Source organism: Colossoma macropomum, unplaced genomic scaffold (genome assembly GCF_904425465.1).
Source record: "Colossoma macropomum unplaced genomic scaffold, Colossoma_macropomum, whole genome shotgun sequence".
NCBI lineage: Eukaryota > Metazoa > Chordata > Actinopteri > Characiformes > Serrasalmidae > Colossoma > Colossoma macropomum.
Genome location: NW_023494787.1, coordinates 48,627,841 through 48,650,917, shown reverse-complemented (window position 1 = coordinate 48,650,917; position 23,077 = coordinate 48,627,841). Strand labels below are relative to the sequence as shown.

At 41.2% G+C, this 23,077-nt stretch overlaps 1 protein-coding gene across 4 annotated transcripts in view; it reads left to right on the top strand.

Moving 5' to 3' along the window:
• The window catches only part of thrb (thyroid hormone receptor beta), a 224,827-nt gene that overhangs the window by 129,132 nt on the left and 72,618 nt on the right, over positions 1-23,077 (top strand). For all 4 annotated transcript variants that reach the window (XM_036567673.1, XM_036567669.1, XM_036567670.1 and 1 more), the window contains one exon: positions 9,234-9,300. The gene's annotated coding sequence lies outside the window, so the exon portion shown is untranslated. The remainder of the gene's footprint in view (positions 1-9,233; positions 9,301-23,077) is intronic.

Here is a 23,077-nt window from a genome sequence, read left to right as displayed (position 1 = left end):
GCTCTTTCTATATGATTGTTTTGCTGTCTTTCAGAGGAGTATTGGTTCCCCTTTTGAACCAATCTTGAGTCTTGCTTCCTCTCGAGGTTTCTTCCTCTTGCTCTTAGGGAGTTTTTCTTGTCACTGTCGCCCTTGGCGGCGCTTGTTTGGGGCTTGGGCCTGGATTTTCTGTAAAGCTGCTTTGTGGCAACGCCCGTTTTAGAAAGTGCTATACAAATAAATTTGGTTCCTTTAGCTAATGTCAAATCGCTGTGTGGAAAAAGACGTGGTGAACTCACGGTTGAGACCGTAAGACCCAGCTTTACAAAGAAAGCAACACTTTTATACACTCCTCTCTTCACGCTCTAGCCGCACCAGCTCCAAGCACTAATGAGTTCATGAGAAAAGTCCTCAGCCTTTAGCGAGAGGTCATACGAAAGGTCTACAAAGCTTCCTTAGACACTTTCTTAGATCTTTATGTAATGTGTGAATGCAACATTACTTCCTTTCTTTATGCTCTGGCTTCACCAGCTCAAAGTACTAATGAGTTCATGAGGAAAAACGCTGCCAAATATTGTGTTCAGCCTTCCAGATATAACTCCATCACCATGGCAACTGTTGGAGAGGAGAGGAGAAAAGGCTGGGAAAGCGGTGGGGAGACACCCACGGGCCCCCGTTCAAACAGCCAGCACCTCAGTTCAAAGCAATTACTGAAGCACCTCAGAGGCTGGCGTGGCCCAAGCTGAGGACTGTTGTGACATGAAATGAGACTCAGGTGAAAGACATACTGCTTTGTCACTCCTATTTCAGCTTGTAGGTGTCGCAGTGTCCTTGTTGCACAGTAGGTCCAGCAGCAGGTTGGACATTGTACTTCATTCTCGGCACAGCTGAACGCAAGGCTGTTCTAATGTGGTCTAATAACCCTATTAATAGCGTAGCGACAGTAACGTCAGCGTGAAAGGGAAATCGCATTTTCTTTTATATCGGTATCATGGAGGGTCTCTGAAGTAGCTGAGCATTTTCTATCGATGATAGGTGGGGAGTGGTGAATTATTGATTGGTTGTTGGTTATTGGTGATATTATTGGTTGATATTATTTTGTTCTGGCCGCTGCTGCACGGGGACAAAATCAAAAACCGAAATAAATTTCCCCTCTCTGGTGGAAATATGTAACTGCACGCAGCATGCAGAAAACATTTTGTAACACACAAAAACAGAGCTCTGTGATTGGTTTTTCTTCGTGTCATAGTAGGTGGTTCTGGCTTGAGAGATGAGCCGCAAAGCAGCTGTAGTTTGTTTCTTCCTGTATAGTCCACCAAACTGAAATCCAAAAAAAGTAACACCAAATAGCTGTAATCTCTCAATCAAAATGACCAACATTGTTCTTAATTTAGAGGTCAGTAGTAAATTCTTTCAGGGCCCCCAGAAGCAACACTCCTTGTCATATAACACTTTATTGATTTTCTAAGTGAAAATACACAAACACACTCTCCACAGAGAGCACACTTCATTTTTAAAAGCAAATTTCTGTGAATTTTAGGGCATAATTTCTGTGTATTAGCTGAGATTTACATATTGGAAAAAAAAGCAAATTGTTTTCTGCAAGTTTTAATGCACACTTTCAGTTTATTAGCTGTGATTTACATATTGGAAAAAAAATAAAACGGAAAATTAAGCAAATTAAAAAGGCATTGTGCGTTAAAGTGGGCAGAGGAGTCCGCGACGGAATTTGGCTGGGGTGCCAAAACTTTTGCACACGACTCTACAGCTTAAAAGCATAAACAAACGAACGAAGCAAGTTTCACAGTCAGTGTGGGTCACGATAATTTATTGAGTTGATTCATGCCGTTGCATCTCAGTGTCTCTGCATATCATATTTCCATTATAATGTAGGAGATTAATTAGGAAATCTAAAATAATTGCCATTTGTCTTATAATTGGCTGATCCACTCGCATGAAAAAACTCTGTTTACTGTTAATTGCCTGTGCATTAGGTGCATTCTCTAAATGCAGATGGAGAACACTTACCCTGCTGATTATCTTAATCTGCACACATGCCTACACACGTATGAAGAGACATCAGGCTGTCGGTCACTGGCTTACACAGTATAACAATGGAGAAGGTCTGGACACAAAGCCTGTTGTAAACGATTGTATGGAGATAGCAAATAAACAAACAGTCTTTCTTTTTCCATGCTAACATTCTCTCTCTCTCTCTCTCTCTCTCTCTCTCTCTCTCTCTCTCTCTCTCTCTCTCTCTCTCTGTCTCTCTCTCTCCCCTCGTGCTGCTTGCATTTCATTCCTCCCACGTTATTAGTTGTAAAAGCTTCGAGAGACACATTCCCACAGTCCCCTATCATATCTGCTTTTGATATAGGCTTTACTAATTAAATGACTCGCCATCTGCTCTGTCTCTGGACCGGACAGTGATGCAGAGCACCCAGTGTACAGTACTGTGCAAAAGTCAGAGACCTTCATTTATGTATTTTCCAGTCAAAACAGTTAAGTACACGTACAAGTACAAGCCTCGGAAAAAGCATTTTTAGGAAGAAATTACACTGAAACCTCAACAACTACATCTAATCTCAGCTGTTTTGAGTGTTCAGTGAGTCTCTCTTCACCTTTATTCCAGCTTCCATTCTTTTCAGGAGACTCACTTTCAGTTCCTCAAAGAATCTGCAGACTCACCTCCAAAGTTCAGTCTCAGAAGCTGGTTTAGCGTTTTCCGCTTCTCATAAAGTAATCTGAATTTCAAATTTTGACTCTTTAATCCACAAGTCAGATGTGCAATTTTTAAGTCAGATGTGCAATTTTTAAGCAATTTTTAAGTTTTCTCAGTAAGGGCTTTTTGACAGCTACACATCTTTTCAGATTGCAAAAAAATAGTATCTTGTCAAGTGAAATGATCTTAAATCTAGTCGATATATCTAATGTTTCCCATTTTGAGATGGCTGTGCACTTACTATAAGATTATCTAGCTTATTTCCAGAAATGGTTTACTTGTTTTAGGTCATTTTAGTAAAATTATCTCACTGTACTGGCAGATAATTTAGCTGGTTTCAAGCTCATTTCTTAAAACAAGCAATTATCTGCCAATATAGTGATAAATTTAAAAACTTAAAAATTACTTAAAACAAGTAGAAAATGTCTAGAAATAAGTTAAATAATCTTAAATTAAGCTTACAACAATCTCAACCAGAGAAATGTTACATTTCTTGACTGTATTTCAGATCATTTTACTTGACAATGTACAGTTTTTTTGTGGTGGAGACCCATAGAGTCGTCTTCTCACAGTGGAAGGATGGACAGAAACACCTGGATGTTTTCAGATCTGAAGCAGCTTGATTTTCTCCTCTCTCTCAGAGATGAAAGCTTTAAGTGCTGTTTATCTGATGGGGGCAGTTTTGGTGTCTACCAGCTCTTCCAGGTGGTTGTTAGGAGCCCTGTTTTCTCTGTAGCTTTCAGTTTTTGAACTGCAGCTTTGGGAAATCCTGTTTTTTTTTCACTTTTTCTCTTTCCTTGTGCAAGAGGATGATCTCATTTCTAATTTGTACATGTTATATCTTATATCTAAGTGGTGTCTGAGTTTGGAGCCAGTTTGCCAAGTTATCTGAGCAAAGCAGAGCTAAATTATCTGTTGTACATTGTAGTGCATAGCCAGAGGACATGCTAGTCGGATTCATTCATTGTTTGCCATGCTAGCATTTTTGCCTGAAGTCTGCATCAGCAGAATTCGTGCATCAGACATTCTGTGTAACCTCAAATATGTTCTCAGGAGCATCAGGGCTACAGTGTTACGGTGTATGATAACCTGGTCAATAGACAGAAATGCATTTTAATCTGTGTTCTGAAATAGTCAGCGGTTACTGTCCGATCATACACTGTGACTCACTGTGACACCATAACAGCTCCAGTACAGAGTAAACAGCTCTGTAAACAGTCTTCCTTTCAGTGTTTTTACATTCAGTGCTGTAGCACTACGACACGTATCCATGTAAACTGTGGCGTCATTTACCCTCTCGGTTTACAGGCGTAGCAGCAGAGCTGCCGCTGGGGTAGAGTCATGTTACATCCCCGGTTCTGGTCTCTAGTGACAGAAGCCTCCTCGCCCACTTGACTGTGCCAAGTAGAGCCATCGGGGTTAAATCCTCTCTGTGGTTGGATGTGAGCCTAATGAGCCGGGAGAGGTCCTTGAGGGACCCTGGCCTCTTCCTGTGCTGGGAACAGTGCGGCTTGTTCCATGTGAAGCATGGCAGAGGATAACAGATACTGGTACCGCTGAGGGGAGAAGTTGAGCAGGAAAGGTCACCCGCAGCTGGTGGCGTGCGTGTACATGTTAAGGCTGTATTAACCCAGTGGGCTTTAGCGGCTCGTCACATCATTTTTAGGACGTGCCTACAATCACACTCTGTTTTTGGAAGTTTGGAATCGGAGTTTTCAACAGTGTACAGCTAATTTGGTTTCAGGCAATGCATAAAATGAATTCAGTGTGCTGGTCCTGGGAAGTTTCACAGCTTTCAAATGATTATTCATGAGCTGGAAAGCTTTAAAAAGAGAGAAGAGATTCTGTGGAAGATTCTAAAGTGACTGAGAAAGATGAAGAACGTCATTGTATTCTAAAGTTAACTTCCAGGGGCTGGTTGCACCAACAGGACTTATGCCTGGTCAAGTCGGTTCTAAGTTTCTGGGCGTTACTTCAAGACTGTTGCAACAACTAATCATAAGTTCAATATGGGAGCGTAAATTCTAGCTCAGGGGTCGGCAACATGCGGCTCTTTTACTGCCCTGTTGTGGCTCCACAGCTGAATCAGATTTGTAGGTAAAAATAAAATAATCCTCCTTTACAGTAAAATAAAGCTCTGCTGATCGTTCAACACAGTTTAACAATAAATGGTCTTAAACTCTGGAGTTAGTGTAGAACTGCTAATTCACCCTTTAACCCTGAAGATCAGCGCAGACTGCTGGTCACCATAGCAACACAGACAACAGTCTCACCTAGCTAGCCGGTAACGAAAAGACAGAGAGAAACATTTAAGACAAATATTGATAATTTGGAGATGAATGGACTTATTTGCGTTTATAATCACTCCAGCTGGTTTCCTGATACGTTTAATTTGCAATGAGAAACTGACAAACACTAAAAAGTCACAAAGCTGAAGTCAGTTTCTCATTCAAATTCCCCTGTTCCACCTTAAATCGTGCAGCAGTTACATTCTGGCGCCTCAGGCACCATTTAAGGTGGAACAGGAAAATCCAAACAAGAAGCTGGTGAATGAGAAGCAACTTCAGCCTTATAAAAACTCGAACATTGAGAGGCATTTTACGAGAAACTGTTCTACTTTTGTGGAAAAGTTTCCTGCCGGAGATGCGAGAAAAGCAGCTATAGCTGAGCTAAAGCTTAAAGCAGAGCAAAGTAAGTCTGTGTTTTAGTTTATATTTTTAGCCTATACTAGTACATCAGCACATACTGAGACAGATTTACAGCCAAGATGGTAAAATGGACATAAAATGCTGTGGCTCTCAAGGCGGTTTGATTTTTGTTGAAAGGACAACATCTGGGTTGCCGACCCCTGTTCTAGACCTCTTCTAGGCCTGTAACCAAGTTAGTTCTTTGCTTGTCGAGGTGCTGCTGCACCCCATGCCAGTCAGAGACGCGTGTTGCAGCACAGAAAGAGCAGCAGCGTGGTTAGAAGGTTCTGTCTGCAACTATTCCTCCACTTTTGAAAACTCTAGATAAAACCAAAGTGAATAGCTGTAGTTTTGTTTAAGATCATAAATACCTTTTTCTTATTTTCTTATGTGTGTTCGGCACTCGCCTTGATCATACCACAAGTCACAGCTGAGATAGCAGTGTAACGAGTTTACAGCAGAAGCAGACTGCAGAGACCAGTTTGACCACCATAGAGCCGCACAACTGCTGAACATCGCTGTGCAAACCTTACCTGCACAGCACTGACCCTCCTGATGATGATGCTGTTGCACAGACTCAAAGTATTTCATCACAGCCTTGATTCACCTGCTTTTCCTCGTTTCCGTGTCTTATATTTATACTAATGGTCAAACTTAATTCTCTGTTCATTTTGCTCGTGTTATTGTTTTGCTATCTGGTGTTGACCGGAGGAGGATGGGTTCCCCTTCTGAGTCTTAGGTCCTCTCAAGTTTTCATCCTCTTGCTTTTAGAGATTTTTCCATGCCACTGTTGCCATTGGCGACGCTCATGGGGGCTCGGACCTGGATTTGCTGCTTTGTGACAACACCAGTTGTAAAAAGCGCTATATAAATAAACTTTGACTTGACTTGAGATGTTCTTCCAGAACTGTTATCCACGTCGGGAAGAGCTGTGGTGTTTCAGGGGTCGAGAGGGGCCACCCACCCAAAAATCTTTGGATGGTCACGGCTCAAAAAGATGAAACACGCTACTCCACTCTGCACTGTCTATTTAAGCTGAATCTATAACTCCTTAAAATCCCAGGCTTCTCACATACTACACTCTGAACAAAGATGGTTCTTCAAGGGTTCTTTAGTAAAGAAAATGGTTCTATATAGAACCATGAACACTTAAACAACCCTTTGCATGACTAAAGGGAAAAGGAAAAGGATGGTATGCCCACTCCAGGTAAGGGGAGAGGATCTGCCCCAGGTGGAGGAGTTTAAGTATCTCGGGGTCTTGTTCACGAGTGATGGGAAGAAGGATCGTGAGATCGACCGCAGGCTGGGACAGGCGGCAGAAGTAATGCGGTCGCTGTACCGGACTGTAGTGGTGAAGAGGGCTCTCTGTTTACCGATCGGTCTACATCCCGACCCTCACCTATGGTCATGAGCTGTGGGTAATGACCGAAAGAATGAGATCGCGAATACAAGCGGCAGAAATGAGCTTTCTTCACAGGGTGGTGGCTACACTCTATTTGATAGGGTGAGGAGCTCGGCCATCCGGGAGGAGCTCGGAGTAGAGCCGCTACTCCTCCGCATTGCGAGGAGCCAGCTGAGGTGGTTCGGGCATCTGATCCGGATGGGGGTGTACCAGGCACGGCCTACCGGAATAAGACCCCGGGGTCGTCCTAGGACCCGCTGGAGGGATTATATCTCCAAGTTGGCCTGGGAGCGGCTTGGGGTCCCCGGGAATGAGCTGGAGGAAGTTGCAGGGGACGGGGTCACCTGGGATTCTCTGCTCTCCCAACTGCTACCGCGACCCTATCTGGACTAAGCGGTTAACGATGATGATGATGATGATGACTAAAGGGTTCTTTGCGTCATGAAAGTGTTGTTCAAACTGATGGAGAATGTGCTGTAGATGGTTCTTTATAGAAACTTTTTGAAAACGGTTCTGTATAGCACCAAAAATGGTTCTTCTATTAGAACAAGGTCGTATCATAATAATAGCGGAACCCTTTAATCATGAGAAGGGTTCTTTGAGAGTTAATGGTTCTATATAGAACCATTTTTTCACTAGAACCCTTGAAAAACCATCTTTATTAAGAGTGTAAGCTTATTATTCAGTAGCTACAAGGACTTAGATGCAAACTGGCTGAGCTATTCTTGGGTTATAGAAGTGTGTAGTAAAACTTTGGGCCTGGCCTTTGAAGGCATTGTTCAATAGGCAGGTTTCACTGTTGGTGAAGTCACTTCTGCTTTTTTAGTTTTGTTAGCATCAGTTTGTAAATGTCCAGTATTAGATATGAACTCAGCAGTTTTGCTTAGTAACCCAGGCTGCTTAACAGCCATCATTGCTACATATGCTTTCACATGAACATGCACACCTAAGGCCGGTCTTACTCATGTCCAGGTGTAACTTTGGTTGGTGCAGCAGCACCTCTGGTCTCAGCTACGACCGGGTTAGCAGTTGGGACCGTCTTAGTGATGACCTATTGTCATCATACAGCCCCAGAGAGTACCTCACGTTTGAGAAGTGGTGATCAAACCTTGTGAAATGTAACGACAAAAATATATTGTAAACAGATAATTAAAGAGTCGGACAGTTTACAGTAAAGAGCTGAAATGCTAGGTAGAACATCTGAAAATACCCTTTAGTGTCTAGTTCAGGGTTGCTACTGGGTCAAGCACCCTTTGGTGGTCCTCGAACTGATACTGAAGAGCCAGTGGTGGTCCGTAGTGGGCTAGTGATTTCACTTTGTGATAACAATCAGTGAAAAAATATTTGACTCAATTATAAAATGTTTTCAAACGGTAAACAATGTTAATAGAAGCCCTGCAAAAGTGGTGCACAAAGCCTTGGCCAGTTTATTGACCCCTGCCTCTAGAAACAAAATACCCCCCCACACCCCCCACCCCAACATTTTAGACATCTGGTGAGTGACTGGTGCAAAAAGCGGTGTTGTTACAGAGCCCCGCTGGTGAAATCCTGTATAAATAAAAATAATACATGGCCACACTTAGTAAGGCATGGGAACAAGATAATTAAGTCATGGCCTGGATTTAGTAAGGCATAAGAATGAGATCCTAATGCATGGCCACGACTTAGTAAGGCATGAGAACAAGATACTAATGCGTGGTCACGGCTTAGCAAGGCATGATCTCGTTCCCATCCCAGGCCTTACTAAGTCGTGGCCACGACTTAATTATCTCGTTCCCATGCCTTACTAAGTTGTGGCCACACATTGGGATCTCTTTAAGAAATCATGGCCACACGTTACTTTTATTTAAATGAGATGTCACCAGCAGGGATCCGTATGTTGTAGAAAAATTCCACTTCATTTTCCTCCATTCTGTTGAGATCTTTTGTTTTCTTATATACTTAACATTGTGGGGGTTGGCTCTCAAACACAACTTCAATTTTTTAGTAAAAAAGTTTTGTTTTCGTTTGGGCCTTCATGCTTTCCAGTGATAAATAGGTGGGCATTGAGGTGGAAATGGTTAAGAAACCCTGGTCTAGTTTATACAAGTTAAATCTGTACTGTGTAAGTTATTACTGCATATAAAATAACAAATTATTACAATAACAAAAGATTTAAAATTTTGAATGGTAGTGGACAAATGTCGCAGTGCTAAGTTGCCACAACAGAAGCAGGGTAGTGAGCTTTACTCAAAGGCATCTCCATCATGTTGTGAAAGCATAGGACAGATTATACCTGCTGGCATATCACAGTTTACAGTATGTCATTATATTGTAGACATGTATTGTCTCTCTTTCAACCATATCTTTAAAGTACATTTCATTAACCCACTGTAGGCTGTGCTATATTTACATGGAAGGGCCACGTTCTGAGCTCAGGTTCTCTCTCTTGTCTCCACTGCAGATTTTCATGTGTGGAGGGACCAGTGCTCCTCAATCCTGGCAGGACTGAAGGTTTCCAGCTTTGTCTGGTAAGAACAGTTTGCCTCTGTTGCTCCATACATGCACTCTTTCCCATATGAGTCACTTTGGGCTGTTTATATCTCACTGTCCACTGCATGTAATTCATTCACTTCACTGAGGATGCACAGAAACATGCTCACAAGTTGGAGACATTGGCTCATCCCTGAAGAATAAGCACTTATCTGAGATCAGTTTGCCTTAGCTCGCTACTGATTTGAGAGGTTGGTAGATTAAAGGCTGTACTGGCTCCAAATCAGGGCTAAGATGTAATCCGTGCTGCCAAAGAGGCTCTCGGCTCAGTCAGCCTGCTAACAGGAGCAGGTCCAGTCTGCTGGAATAATACTGCCTGAGTCATCACCCGGAGCATGCTGTGCTATGGGTGGCCTGAACAGTTTTCAAACAGATACTGCCAGCTAAAAGAAAATATGATGTCATATTAGATTGTGGTTTGCTATGATACTATAGTTTTCTTGTATCTTGTGCTTATTTCATGAGCTGAGGGCAAAGCGACAGCTACAGCAAGAGTTTGAGGAGCTTCATAAACTGTGTGACTCTTAAAGAAAAGCAATACAACAATATAGCCTAATATTCATCACACTATTTAAAACAAATACAATATAGCCTAATATTCATCACACTGTTTAAAACAAATACACTATAGTCTAATATTCATCACACTGTTTAAAACAAATACAGCCTAATATTCACCACACTGTTTAAAACAAAAACAACATAGTCTAATATTCATCACACTGTTTAAAACAAATACAATATAGTCTAATATTCACCACACTGTTTAAAACAAATACAATATAGTCTAATATTCATCACACTGTTTAAAACAAATACAGCCTAATATTCACCACACTGTTTAAAACAAATACAATATAGTCTAATATTCATCACACTGTTTAAAACAAATACAGCCTAATATTCATCACACTGTTTAAAACACATACACTATAGTCTAATATTCATCACACTGTTTAAAACAAATACAGCCTAATATTCATCACACTGTTTAAAACAAATACAATATAGTCTAATATTCATCACACTGTTTAAAACAAATACAACTTCATCTAATATTCATCACACTGTTTAAAACAAATACAATTTTGTCTAATATTCATCACACTGTTTAAAACAAATACAATTTAGACTAATATTCATCACACTGTTTAAAACAAATACAATTTAGACTAATATTCATCACACTGTTTAAAACAAATACAGCCTAATATTCATCACACTGTTTAAAACACATACACTATAGTCTAATATTCATCACACTGTTTAAAACACATACACTATAGTCTAATATTCATCACACTGTTTAAAACACATACACTATAGTCTAATATTCATCACACTGTTTAAAACAAATACAGCCTAATATTCATCACACTGTTTAAAACAAATACAAATTAGTCTAATATTCATCACACTGTTTAAAACACAAATAATATAGTCTAATATTCATCACACTGTTTAAAACACAAATAATATAGTCTAATATTCATCACACTGTTTAAAACAAATACAAATTAGTCTAATATTCATCACACTGTTTAAAACACATACAATATAGTCTAATATTCATCACACTGTTTAAAACAAATACAGCCTAATATTCATCACACTGTTTAAAACACATACAGCCTAATATTCATCACACTGTTTAAAACACATACAATATAGTCTAATATTCATCACACTGTTTAAAACAAACACAGCCTAACATTCATCACACTGTTTAAAACACACAATATAGTCTAATATTCATCACACTGTTTAAAACAAATACAGCCTAATATTCATCACACTGTTTAAAACACACACAATTTAGACTAATATTCATCACACTGTTTAAAACACACACAATATAGTCTAATATTCATCACACTTTTTAAAACACACAATATAGTCTAATATTCATCACACTGTTTAAAACAAATGCAGTTGTCTAATATTCATCACACTGTTTAAAACAAATACAATATAGTCTATTATTCATCACACTGTTTAAAACAAATACAGCCTAACATTCATCACACTGTTTAAAACACATACAATATAATCTAACATTCATCACACTGTTTAAAACACATACAATATAATCTAATATTCATCACACTTTTTAAAACACATACAATATAGTCTAACATTCATCACATTGTTTAAGACACACAATATAGTTTAATATTCATCACACTGTTTAAAACAAATACAGCGTAACATTCATCCCACTGTATTTAGAATAAGTACAATGTAGTGTAGCATCATTAAACTATAGCTTACTATATAGACTAACATTCATCACACTGTTTAAGACAAATACAGTACAGCCTAACATTCATCACACTATGTTTAGAACACACACAATATCATACTATCATCAAACTGTACCTTACTGTAAAGACTAATGTTCATCACACTGTTTAAAACAAATACAATACAGCGTAACATTCATCACACTGTGTTTAGAATAAGTACAATATAGTTTATTACTATAGTTTTGAATTGTTTATCACTGTGTAGTTTTGAAAAGCATTTGATGGTGCAACACAAGGCAGCGATCGTACAGTGTCTGCACGTGTGATGTTGTTTAAACCTTTGGGAACCCAGTTGTCCTGTTTTTCCTCCGAGATGGAGAGTGTCTTTTGGTGAGATATTGCTCTTTTTTTGAAAACCTTTGTTTTTTAATCAGTTAGAGGTGCATGACGTCTGCCTCTTCTAATCATCCAGATTACATTAGAGGTTGAAAGGAGGTCAGCGTCCATCTTCTGCGCAAGCTATCGTTTTAATCAATCTCAAACCGGCAAACTGATTAGGCTGAAATGCCGGTTGTCATTTGTATATTAAGTTCATAAAAAGACCTGTCCATGCCTGAATGTCCTTTCCAGAGGGGGCAGGACACCGGGCGACTCCACTCCGGCTTCTTGTTTGTGCATGTTTGTCCGCGGCGGCACCGGTAAATGGTGTAACGTGATAAGTGCAGCGAGGGCGCGCAAACGAAGTCAGTCGGTTTATTCTTTTGTCAGGCGCATTCTTTTAATGAAAACACCATCTGCCGCCCCTTGTTGCCATGCCAGTGAGCCCATATTAAATAACCCACTTTGATCCTGGCACTCGACTGAACATGAGTTGCGAGCGACTCGCTGCGTGCCTGTTCAATGGCGCAACTCGTCGTTGGTGTTACCAGAGTTGCTCTCTGGAGTGCAAAGAAGGTGAAGAAGCACTCAGGTGGCTGGCAGTGATGGTGGAAATGGAAAAAGAACATCTGAGTCGAGGCGACTGACTGGCGCTGGCAATAGAAAGTTTCAAATTTGGAACTGAAGAGTGGTATGTGACAGAGGTCACTAAGTTGCAGGTAACAAGTAAGTCTCAAGTCCTGACACACAAGTCCCAAGTCAAGATAGTTGAGTCTCGATTCAAGGCGAGTCTCAAGTCGAGTCCCAAGTCAAAAGTCCTAAACTTTGAGTCCTAAACAAGTCAATCTGCATTCTTTGCTAATTTAAGGCCATAACTCTGAATAATGGTAACAGTACTATAGCCATAGTTTATAGCTTTATATTATATACATACATACATCATCTAAACCGCTTATCCTTCTGGGTCGCGGTGGGGTGCTGGAGCCTATCCCAGCTGTCATTGGGCGGAAGGCAGGATACATCCTGGACAGGTTGCCAGTCCATCGCAGGGCAGACAGACAGACAGACATTTCCGGTGCCTAACCGCTGCACCATTTAAGGTGGAATAGCAAATTCCAATACGAAGCTGGCGAATAACAAGTCAACTTCAGCTTCATGGCAAATGCTGCGCTTGTTTTACCTGCAGAAGCTGTTAAAATCAGTCAAACAGAGACGCTGTGTTTCTTTTGTTTTGCTGCTGTGAGGAAAGTGGTCAGTTCACCTGGTGAGTTTCTCCAGTAAAAGTGCTGAGCGAGGCTGCATTGATGCTGCTGATGCTTTGCTTGTTTCCAGCTAATGGAGGCGAACTGGAGCTCTAATGCTTTTCTTGTCTTCTGAAAGAAAATAAATTGAACATAGGCACAGTAACGGACGATGTTGCTGTATATCAGATTTACGGCAGGAACCGAATCCATTCACATGAAAAGTAACCCACAGTGTAGCAGTCTGCAGTCAGACTCTCTCCATGTTTCTTCCACTTTGGGTCTCGAGTCTTTCTGAGTCACAAAGCTGAAGTCCGAGTCAAAGTCCGAGTGATTGGTGTTAACGTCAAAGTCGAGTTGCATGTCTTTTTCGATTTTCTCCTGTCAAGTCTCAAGTTGTTAAATTTGTGACTCGAGTTGGACTCAAGTCCAAGTCGTATGACTCGAGTCAACACCACTGGTATGTGACTGGGTTTACTGCCAGACGTCCTGCTTATGGGACTGCTTAGTGAATCCTCAAACAAGCCCCTGAGGCAAGAAGCATTACCTTTAGCTAAGATGTGTACTTTGCTAGGATGCCAAGTTTCCTGGATTTAAAACGGATAGCTAAGAGAATTCATTTGAATGTGAAGGTACACTATATGGCCAAAAATATGTGGACACCCCTCCTAACTGCTAAGCTGATGTGTTTCAGCCACATCCATTGGTAACAGGTGTATAAAGTCAAGCACATAGCCTTGCAACCTCCATAGACAAACACTGGCAGTAGAGGGTCGTACTGAAGAGCTCAGTGACTTTAAACATGGGACTGTTATAGGATGCCGCCTCTGCCACAAGTCAGTTTGTGAAATTCCTGCCCTGCCAGATCTGCCCCGGACAACTGTAAGTGCTATTATTGTGAAATAGAAGCATTAAGGAGCACCAGCAGCTCAACCACGAAGCAGGAGACCATGCAAACTCACAGGGCAAGGCCACCGAGTGCTAAAAATCACCTGAATCCTCTGCTGCGTCACTCACACTGCCTCTGGAAGTAACATCAGCACAAGAACTGCATAAAAAAACTCCAGTTCCAGTGAAGGGAAGTATTAATGCTGCAGCACACAAAAACAATTTAGACTTATATGCTTCCAACTTTGTGGGAACAGTTTGGGGAAGACCCCACTGTTCCAGCTCCATAAAGACATGATTTGAGGAGTTTGGTGTGGAGGAAATCCAGTGGCCTGTACAGAGCCCTGACCTCAGCCCCACTGGGCTTAACCCACAGAAGTGACTATATGAATCCAGGCAATATTACAGTGGAGTCCGAAAGTCTGAGAGCCTGTTGAAAATCTGAGTTTTTTTCATTAAAACCTGGAAAAGAGCAACAGAAAGTTTCAGAATTTTATAACATTTGAAACAAATATGAAGTTATCACGAATATACGTAGAGGATTCTGCACTACTTCAAAGTTGCTATTCAAAATTAAGCAAATTTGTGACATGGACCACATTAAGGCCTTTGCTCAAGTCTTATTCTTTTCTTTGAGGTTCATGTTCCGACGGATTTGATCTGCTTACCAAACGTGTTGGGTCTACACAGTGCAAGGGCAAAAGGAAGACATAAATACTAAGAAAATGTACAAATTTGAGAACAATTTCACAAATGATTTCAGACATTTGGGCCCAGTCCCATTTCACCCCTCGCCCCTACCACTTAGCCCTACACCTCCATTTTGTGCGTTCACGTCTGGTAGGGTAGGGTGTCCCAATTCTTGTTGAGATAGAGGGGTAGGGTGAAGTTTTGGGGCTACATGACCCTCCAAACTGAGGTTTTTCAGAAACAAACAGAGAGTTATGAGAAAAAAAGAAAAACTGGCAAGATGGAGACAAAGAGACCAAAGAAACCCACCAATGTGGGAATTTTCTCTGTTAAAAAACTACGATAATCACTGTTTTATCTTAGTTTAATGTCGTTTCAATGCACTATGGTCCTTTTCTTCATAACGAGCATAAAATATTACTAATAGTATGCTGATGTCTCGTTCCACCTAAAATAGTCCAGCGGTTCTGATTCCTGAGATGCCAGAATGTAACTGCTGCACCATTTAAGGTGGAACAGGAAAATTCAAATGAGAAGCTGGTGAATATCTGACTTCAGCTTCATATCACTGAAGAATTAGGGGTGGGTGATAATAAATAATTGCCCCCCTCTTTGAAGGCGTATGATGCCCTAAATGTAACTAAAGCCCAGCAGTGAGGAGCTGAACTTTACCCTCCTCTGCTGTCACTGCAGACTGGCAGGGTCGTCTACAGAACAGCGCTAGTAGCTGTTAATGAAGTGATGCTCTTTTTATTTGAGGGTCTCATTTTGTAGAGGAAGATTTCAACCACTACTCCTTTTAACTCAGTTCAAAGGGGCAACACTCGAAAACAAGGGGTAGGGGTAAAAATAAGGAATGGGATTGGGCCTGTGGCTGGAATTCAAGGCTAGCGGAGCCTAGTTTAGCAGAGTTGCATGCAAAGGGTTCTTTGCATCATGAAATTGTTCTTTAGATTCTTCCTTATAGAACCTTTTTGAAAAGGGGTCACAAGCTTGACACTGTAACAACAGAAGAACCCTTTTGGGCACTAAATAGAACCATCTACAGCACATTCTCCATCAGTCTGAAAAACCATTTCATTATGCGAAGAGACCTTCGATCATGCAAAGGGTTCTTTGCATGTTCATGGTTCTATATAGGACCATTTTCTTTACTAAAGAACGTTTTTTAAGACAGTACCTAGAAAGTTTTTTTACAGATTTTAGTGTGACATCACTCCCGGACAGACACGGTGCAATCCAGCTGTGTTTGGTTTGTGTTTGTATGTTTCCTCTGTTGGGTATTTGGTATGTGGTGTAAAATAAAATAAAAACTGGAGTAGAAAAACACACAGATATGAATCGACTGGCTTTGTGTAGCAGCTGCGATTGGCTAGTCTCAGTGGTCAGGAGTTAACATCAAATTTAATGGTGTTGAAAGGAATTCGCTGTCCCATTTCCCCAATTTCTGCTCCTTCTCTCCACTCCTCCTGCTCATTTCCTCTCTTCAGCATTCTTCCAGGGTAAGAGAGGAGCATTAGGAAGGGAGGGGGAGGACAGGAGCAAGACTAAAAGTTTCTGGACGCAGCCCCGGTCTACTTCTAAGCCCATTTCGTACACTTGCACTCCCCCCGCCCCTACCAGCACCTCTCTAGTATGTACTGAGCTCTCACCTGTAACCCAGCCGCTCTCTGCTTTTCTGCCCCGTTCTAATTGGTCACACGAGGATGGCACTCTTGAGTGAGCCAACGGGCAGAGTGCAGCTCTCCAGAGAACGAGAGCAAAGTCTGAGTGCGTGGGTGTTTTCTCTGCCTCTCCGCTTGGCTGAGTTTCCTCCCCACCTGGCCTCCTGTGCTGATTCTTTGTCGGCACTTTGAGCTCCCTCCCCCTGGGACTCCCACACACCGGCTCAGGCAGTGATATCATTATTACTGCCAAGTAGGGGTGGGAATTACACAGATATGAAAGTGAATGCCAGTGTGTCATTGTTCCATAATATGAATTAAGCTGTGATAAGCCCTACAATGCAAAGCTACCAACAGCCCTGCCTGGTTGTACGGCAGTGTTGTCATTGCAGCGTCAATGGCATTGACCAGGAATATACACTATCTGTCTAAAGGGATCCAGACGACCCTTGTAAGTAGTGAATGCACCCATTGCCAATACAGCTTGTATAATCGCAATAGAAAAGCATTGACCATTAGGATGGGATGCTCTGGGCCAGCATTGAGCTCTGCATTCTCTGGAGTGATCCATCCAGTACCTTTGGGATGAGTTGGAGTGATCCACAACTGACCATCCAACATCAGTACCTGACCTAACTAATGCTCAATCAGATCCTCACAGCAATGTTCCAATATCTAACAATCCACTGTACATATAAACATTAGATGAAAAAAAAGACATTGATTTAGTACAAATTAATAAATAAATTAAGTGATGCAATGTTATCAGTTCTCAGGACCACCTTTTTAGAAGCTTTACATTATTATTGACTCATGGGACGCAGTAGTGGTTTATCCTTCAATGGGAGTTTCAGGTTTTGCATTTTGATTCTGATTTAAGTTTATATATATATATATATATATATATATTTTAGGGGTGCGGGAAAAACTCGATTCTTAGATGCATCGCGATGCGGACGTGGAGGATTCTGAATCGATTCACAAATGTCAAAAATCGATTTTCTAAATATGTACTTTATAACGTAATGTTGACGGAACGCAAAAGGCGGAGCTTGGAAGTGTGGAAGTGCAGCGCCAGTGCAAACACTACTGGATGAGTGAGAAATCCGACCGGCTCCCTCTGCATTAAAAGCCAGGTCAGGTCAGGAGTCACAACACAAATGATAAGAAGAGACATTTTGCCTTTCAACAAAGTCAAACCACCTCGGGAGCCGCAACATTTAATGTCCAGTATGTGTTAATGTCGTAGTATGGGCGCAGATTTACTTTGCTCTGCTTTAAGCTTCAGCTTTAGCCGCTTTCCTCCCATCTCCGCCAGAAAACTTTTCTTCAAAACTAGAAGAGTTTCTTGTAAAATGTCTCAGCGTCCGGCTGTTTTACGAGGCTGAAGTCGCTTCTCATTCGCCAGCTTCTCGTTCTCATTTTCCCGTTTCACCTTAAATTCTGCCTTAGGCGCCGAATGTAACTGCTGCACCATTTAAGGTGGAACGGGAAAATTCGAAAGAGAAGCGAGTTCATTTTCGCAACTTTTTTTTAACTCTCGTTGCAGATTTATCCAACCGCACTGCTTATAAATACGAATAAGTCTCCAAATGTTCATCTTAATCTCTGTTTTTTCGTTCGCTACTGGCGAGGCCAGACCTCGGGGCTATGTGACCTGCTGTCTGCTGTCTGTTCTCGGTCGTTGAGAACCAGGGCTTTCGCGCTATGCTGCACACTGTGGAGCCGAGATTCAGCGTCCAGTCTTGAAAATACCGAAGTTATAAGATCACTAAAGAAAACGGGAAGGATGGCTGTAACGCGCTGCGTGGACACCCATTACCACTGGATCTTATTTCAGGGTAACAGTGCATTTTATCGCAGATGAGCGGCAGCAGCGTCTCTGAATGAGAGCCTTCTAGTTCACTTGCCACATCACTTCCTTTTGATTTATTAATAAAAGATATTTTAGATATTTAAAGCAAAGTATTTGTAATGATCCGTAATGCATTTACATTATGGATCATTACAAATACTTTGCTTTAAAACTACCAAGTCCTCAGACAGTAGGAAGAGAAAAAAAGATGCATCGATAATCGTTTTATAATCGCATCGCAGCCCTCTGAATCATAATCGAATAGAATCGTGAGGTGCCTAAAGATTCCCACCCCTAATATATATATATATATATATATAAATGGCATAAATTTAAGTCTGATATTTTTTATTAGTGACGGAGAACACAGCTTTTACCAAAATAAAATATTTTAAAAAGCTGATTTGCATAATGCCAGGAGTTAAAGGCTAGTTAGGTTGGATAGAATTCGTATGGTATTGGTTGATACTCAAGGTATACCAACTATTGGTATTGGTACGACTAAATTGGGGAGAGAATTGTGCAAAAGTCCAAAGAAAAGACTACAGAGCAGATAGTGTACTAGATAGTAACACATTTGATAACCTGAGCTACAACAAAAACATTAACTTTTCACTATTGCTAATGATTCCTTTTCATAAAAGTTCAGATTAGCTGTCTTATTTTTGGGGAGGTCTTCTGCAGTTAGCCCTTTGGCAAGTCAACTAAGGAAACTATTCAGTGTCACCACAAGGTGTAATAATGAAATTTTAAGGACATTATATAAGAAAACAGGTTTCTTTTTTGTTGCTTTGCTCCCCAGTAACTCTGTTTCTGCCCCATTGGCTCCTCTGAGTTACCATACCTAACCTTCAGTGACCCACAGGGAGTGAAAGAGCCCTCCCATGTGTCCCAGCCATCTCTGATCATATCAGTCAATAATGCATGCCGTACCTGTGTCTAGCAGATGAATAATAGAAGCAAAGGGGTCATTATTGATGTTCTGTGGCCTGTAGTGGTTTAACTTTAGCTTTTAGCTTGCCCTGTGTTGCCCCTAAGGTGAAGTGCTCTGTGCTGAATAATGCAGAGGGGTTGTGTTGTACACAGCCTAACCTCTCCACTTACGACTTAAAGCAGTCCACTGCTAAAACACAGGGCGGCAGCCACTGCAGAAGTAGTAGAAGTCCATTTCTACGACTCCAGCTCGCACACATGCGCATGAACCCAGAGCGCAAGTAGAATATATTTATAGCAAGGTCAAACTCTGATCCATAATTCATACGAGAAGACTTTCAGCCTTTTAGGTTGTGTGTAGCGCTCCTTAAATCGTCCTTAAGTCGTCCGTGGCAGTCTGAATTGAGGATTGGGCCAATGTGTTTTTTGAAGCGACTTTGTTTATAGTTGAGCCATTAGAGCTGTGGCTTTGCTATCTCGATTTCTAGGTATGCGTTTGATCTCTTCGGTATTAAACGCATCATCTTGGTCCAACAAGGCTGAACAGAATGAAGCCAGACTGAATAAAACTGTCCGATTACTGAAGTTTCCGTCTCACACAAAAGCAGACACCTAGTCATTTAATTCTATAGGCTGGGCAGGGAAAGGAAATATGACGATGTGTTATCGCTGTTGTGGTAAATTACGTTACGATACGCGTTTCTGAGTATTTTCAGTGCTTCTAGAACACTAAACATCTGCATTTATCATAAAAACAGATTTGTACCAATTATAGAGCCTGTAAGCAACAACCAGTGAGTTGTAACTGCATCGTAACAAAAAGTTAGTCTATGTGGCGTCACCTGGAGGGCACCAACAGGCTGTCGATCAGCCCCATAGCAACACCTCCCATGCCTTGCCTCCGGGATAGCATGCGGATGTGGGCCACTTCTGGCAAACATATGGCTGTCCCACTGTCAGCACCGGCAAAGTGAATGTCAGCCCACAAAAGTGGCCCAAAATAAAACACGCTTATTTGGCCCACATGTTTTAAAACAGATCTGGGCCACTTCTGGTGGACGTATGGCAGTATGTTGGCCTATGTAACTTTTTTTGTTGTTGTTAATTGAAAAAAATGTAGTCCAACACGATCTCTCTCAAAACTGGGAACATCAAAATATCGTAGTTTGCAGTTTAATTAAAATTTGGCTTAAAATTATTTGTGGCTGATATGATGATTTGTGCACACAACGCTCAGTTATCCTGCTTCCTTCACCAGGGCCTGAACGCTTGAGGGGTGTATCGGCCTACAATGCAGGACGCAAGTGATCCCATCAGTCACTGGTGGATTTCATATAAATTTTGAATATATTCTCTTCTCAAGTTGGCCACTCTCAAAACTGAAAAGCTCAGTATAGTACAGTGTACGTCGGGGGTCAGCAACATGCAGCCCTGTTGTGGCTCCACAGCAGAATTAGATTTGTAGGTAAAAATAAAATAATCCTCCTTTACAGTAAAATAAAGCTCTGCTGATCGTTCAACACAGTTTAACAATAAATGGTCTTAAACTCTGGAGTTAATGTAGAACTGCTAATTCACCCTTTAACCCTGAAGATCAGCACAGACTGCTGGTCACCATAGCAACGCAGACAATTTTCGCCTAGCTAGTAGCTAACGAAACGGCAAAGAGAGAGATTTAAGACAAACATGGATTATTTGAAAATGAATGGACTTATTTGTGTTTCTAATCACTCCAGCTGGTTTCCTGATGTGTTTAATCTGCAACGAGAAACTGTCAAACACTAAAAAGTCGTAAAAATCGAACGTTGAGAGACATTTTATAAGAAACTGTTCCACTTGTGGAAAAGTTTCCTGCTAGAGATGCGAGAAAAGCAGCTATAGCTGAGCTAAAGCTTAAAGCAGAGCAAAGTAAGTCTCTGTTTTCATCTATATATTATATGTTTTATCCTATATTAGTGCATCAGCACATGCTGACATATTTACAGCCAAGATGGTAAAATGGACATAAAATATTGTGGTTCTCAAGGTGGTTTGATTTATGCTGCAAGGACAAAATGGCTCTGTTTAACATTTGGTTTGCTGACCCCTAGTATATGTTGACTGGCTACAACCAACAAAAAGACCTGTATTAGTCTTCTATAAATACGATTTCAAATTTTTTAACACTGATAATGTCAGAGACTTTATTCAATGCTAATTTTGTTGTATTTTGGGTCGCACAGAACAAGGAACCCAAACACAGCTGTTAACTTTCCTTCCATGTCCAGAAAGAACTATTTAGGCATGTCCTCGGACAACGGAAAGTGGGTTTTGCCTGATTGGTCAGTTCTGCACGGCTGCCATATTTGTATAAAATTGGAGCCAGCTGAACTTTTCTTGCCGCACCGCTCGCTGTCCCACAATTCATCCCCAATTTTTTCAAAACTCCTCATTGAAAATACACAGGGCCCAAACTTCAGATGACGAATTTGCGTGCAGTGGGAACGTTTGTGTGGGAAATTTGTGTTCATTTACAGTAGAACAGTATGTTAACGTTCTGGCACCTGGATTTGGATAAAGTCATTGGCGTCAGTCCACAGTGGTATGTGGGCCTAACCCCAGTGGCCAGGCTGTTAAGCAGGAGGACTGACGTGACTTCCAGTGGTGCTGCAGTTTCTCTCCTGGCTCAGGTGCCAATGCTCCCCCCCGTAACCAGCACCTGGGCATCGTTAACAAAGGAAGCCTAATCAGCCGTGAGAGAGAGAGACAGAGCAGAGCTGTGGTGAACCAGACTGAAAGGTTGAGGTGCGAGTTTGGTTTGCAGCAACTGAAAAGTCTGAGCTTCAAAGAAAGTTTGTTTGCCTTTGTCGTCTGCTAAAAAGCTGAGCACCCCTTACTTATGCAAGTGGATTATCATGTAACTAATCTCCTCAGAAATATCTACTGAACAGTGAAGAACTTAATGGTCGTTTTAACTGGGAGTTAAATCAGTAAAGGGCTCTATCTGACTTTTGCACAGATGTGTATAAATACGATTAAAATTAACAAGAATTTTGTTTTTGAAAAAGGAGTTGATATCTTGTGAGCTAGTTTGAAGTACAAAGTTCCCGATTTCTTCTAGACGCCTCCAGACATCACAAGGGTTTGCTAAATTCCATCAACAGCACCTAATTTAACTTAATAAAGTGTTGATTAGATGAAGTAGATAAAGCAGTTGTTGGATAATAACTACAAATAATACTTGGATGCCATGAGGACAGATTTGGAAATGGATAAACAAACACATTGACATGTAAAATCACGTCCTAGTGTATCAATATTATATCTCTTGTAATTACTATTTTTCCAAGTAAATAAACACTTACTGCCCAGATAAATAGCTTTTTCATTGTGCCTAAAACTGTTGTACACACCTACATGGACAAAAGTATTAAGACACCTACACATTATACCTACAGAAGCTTTTATGAATCCCATTCTAAATCCATAGACATTAGTATGGAGTTGGGCCCATTCATCCAGAAGAGCATTTGTGAGGTCAGACACTGATGTTGGACGAGAGGGTCTGGCTCGAAATCTCCATTCGAGTCCATCCCAAAGGTGTTTGATGGGGTTGAGGTCAGGGCTCTGGGAGGGCCATTCAAGTTCTTCCACACCAAACTCACCCAGTCAGGCCTTTATGGAGCTGCTTTGTGCTCTGGGGCTCAGTCATGCTGGAACAGAAAAGGCTCTTCCCCAAACTGTTCACACAAAGTTGCCAGCATACAAATGTCCAAAATGTCTTGGTGCTGAAGCATTAAGATTTCCCTTCACTGGAACTAAGGGTTCTAGACCAACCCCTGAAAACAACCCCATATAATCATCCCTCCTCAGCCAAACTT